Genomic DNA, 3,198 nt, shown 5'->3' with positions numbered 1-3,198 from the left:
CGTGGTATAGGCAAGAACTGATGGCGGCATTCAAGAGAATCCGGAAGGTCTAACCTTGTCTGTGGTATTCTGAGTAGGATTCAATGATTGAATGACTGTGACGTACTTCAAACTCCTGAAGGCGGGGCGTTAGTGACAGACGCAAAAGAATCACTGGATTCTATTCCGGCCTGATTGAGAACCGACAGATGATTAGCCTATGCTGTGACAGAGCATCAGGGACGTATTTTCACTGAGAGGATGGGAGGTAGCCACTGACAACGGTGAAACCCTACACGAGCTTGCCATGGAAAGGAGTAAGAAGGATTGGATGAAGACAGTAGGAAAGCAGAGAGACGGAAGGGAAGGCATCTTCATACGCTTGTCTGAAGCTCTCACCAATGATATACATAAGTATCTCTATCTTTATCTTTATGCTTTATTCGTTTATCACTATACCCATTTGAGTCTGCCTGACTGAGATTTACAAGGTGACCATAGCTTGCTTCATACCAACAATCTCCGTGGGATCGACCCTTACTCGCGTAAGGTATTACTTGGACGACCCAGTGCACTTGCTGGTTAGTTGTGCGAAGTTGTAGTGATCACAATTTCGTGCACCAAGTTTTTGGCGCCGTTGCCGGGGATTGTTCTTGTGTATGGACAACTGACGGTTCATCTTGTTGCTTAGATTAGGTATTTTTCTTCAGAGTTCTTAAGAATGAATTCTAGTGTTTCAAGGTGATGTTCTTATCATCACCAAAGCTGATTGATTCTCATCAATTTAGCTCTTGAATGCAATGTCCTGCTGAAGCTTAGCCGGCCATGTCTAATTCCTTTAGACTAAAGCTTTAGACTAACATTGCATGATTCCTGGAATTCTCATTAAGAATTTTGATACCTTTATTTTCTTCTTCCACTTAATTTTCGAAAAATCCAAAAAAATTACAAAATCATAAAAACAAAAAAAAAATATTTTCTGTTTGAGTCTAGAGTCTCATCTTAAGTTTAGTGTCAATTGCATGTTTCTGTTCTTATTGCATTCATGCATGTGTCTTCATTCATCTTCAAGTTGTTCTTGATGATTTTCTTGTTTTGATCTTTGAATTCTATTGACTTGAGTGTTTTGTTGTTTCCCATATATACAAACTGCTAAGTTTGGTGTCTTGCATGCATTGTTATTTGATTTTAGTTGCATTTTGATTATTCCTTATTATTAAAAATCCAAAAATATTTTTAATTTGTGTCTTTTCAAGTCAATAATACAGAGAATTGAAGATTCAGAACATACTGCAGAGGAATCACACAGAAAAAGCTGGGCATTCAAAAATGCCCAGTGAAGAAGACAGACTGGCGTTTAAACGCCAGCCAGGGTGCCTGGCTGGGCGTTTAACGCCCAAAAGGGTATAGTTTTGGGCGTTAAACGCCAGAATGTGCACCATTCTGGGCGTTTAACGCCAGGATGGCAAAGGGGGAAGATTTTGTTTTCAAAATCAATTTTTTTTCAAGTTTTCAAAGTTTTTCAAAATCAAATCTTCTTCAAATCATATCTTTTCAATCAAATATTTTCAAAATCAATTTCTTTCCTTTTTCAAAGATACTAACAATTAATGATTTGATTGAACATTTTTTGCCTTTTCTGTTGAGGAAGGTTTTATGTTTGAATCATATCTTTTCTTGTTAGGCAAGTCATTAATTTTTCAAATCATATCTTTTCAAATTGTTTTCAAATCATATCTTTTAAAATTGTTTTCAAATCATATCTTTTCAATCATATCTTCTTAACCACATCTTTTTTTTTAAAATAGTTTTCAATCAAATCTTTTTGATTTCTAATTTTAAAATCTTTTTCAAAAATCACTTGATTTCTTTTCCACTTTTATTTTCGAAAATTAATTAGTATTTTTCAAAAATGTTTTCAAAATCTTTTACTTAATTTTCGAAAATTACTTCCCTTCTTCTCACATCCTTCTATTTCTGAACTAACTCTATTCCTTCATGCAAAATTCGAACTCCATCTTCTTTGATAAGATCGAATTTTCTACTTCTGTCTTCTACTTTTCTTTTCCTCTGACACCTCAAGGAATCTCTATACTGTGACATAGAGGATTCCACATTTTCTTGTTCTCTTCTCTTTCATATGAGCAGGAGCAGAGACAAAGGCATTCTTGTTGAAGCTGACCCTGAACCTGAGAGGACCTTGAAGCGAAAGCTAAGAGAAGCTAAGGCACAACTCTCTGTGGAGGACCTGACCGAATTCTTCAAAGAAGAAGAAGACATGGCAGCCGAAAACAACAACAATGCCAACAATGCAAGGAAGGTGCTGGGTGACTTTACTGCACCTACTCCCGACTTCTATGGGAGAAGCATCTCTATCCCTGCCATTGGAGCAAACAACTTTGAGCTTAAGCCTCAATTAGTTTCTCTAATGCAACAGAATTGCAAGTTCCATGGACTTCCAATGGAAGATCCTCATCAGTTCTTAGCTGAATTCTTGCAAATCTGTGACACAGTCAAGACTAATGGGGTTGACCCTGAGGTCTATAGACTGATGCTATTCCCTTTTGCTGTAAGAGACAGAGCTAGGATATGGTTGGACTCTCAACCTAAAGAAAGCCTGGACTCATGGGAAAAGCTAGTCAATAACTTCTTGGCAAAGTTCTTTCCACCTCAAAAATTGAGTAAGCTTAGAGTGGAAGTCCAAACCTTCAGACAGAAGGATGGAGAATCCCTCTATGAAGCTTGGGAAAGATACAAACAATTAATCAGAAAATGTCCTTCAGACATGCTTTCTAAATGGAACGTCATAGGTATTTTCTATGATGGTCTCTCTGAACTATCCAAGATGTCTTTGGATAGCTCTGCTGGAGGATCTCTTCATCTGAAGAAGACGCCTACAGAAGCTCAAGAGCTGATTGAAATGGTTGCAAATAACCAATTCATGTACACTTCTGAAAGGAATCCTGTGAACAATGGGACAAGTAAGAAGAAAGGAGTTCTTGAGATTGATGCTCTGAATGCCATTCTGGCTCAGAATAAGATATTGACTCAACAAGTCAATTTGATTTCTCAAAGTCTGTCTGGAATGCAAAATGCACCAAGCAGTACTAAGGATGCTTCATCTGAGGAAGAAGCTTATGATCCTGAGAACCCTTCAATGAAAGAGGTGAATTACCTAGGAGAACCCTATGAAAACACCTATAATTCTTCATGGAGAGA

General features: G+C 37.6%; 1 non-coding gene across 1 annotated transcript; it reads right to left on the bottom strand.

Moving 5' to 3' along the window:
- Positions 1-2,662: 2,662 nt before the first annotated feature.
- On the bottom strand, positions 2,663-2,770 carry LOC130943122 (small nucleolar RNA R71). Its single transcript, XR_009071655.1, has one exon. It is a non-coding gene; the product is annotated as a small nucleolar RNA R71 (small nucleolar RNA).
- Between the last annotated feature and the right edge of the window lie 428 nt (positions 2,771-3,198).

The sequence above is a fragment of the Arachis stenosperma genome, chromosome 7, assembly GCF_014773155.1.
Source record: "Arachis stenosperma cultivar V10309 chromosome 7, arast.V10309.gnm1.PFL2, whole genome shotgun sequence".
NCBI classification, from domain to species: Eukaryota; Viridiplantae; Streptophyta; class Magnoliopsida; order Fabales; family Fabaceae; genus Arachis; species Arachis stenosperma.
The sequence above is the reverse complement of the archived record's forward strand: the minus strand, read 5'-3'. Positions and strand labels throughout refer to the sequence as shown.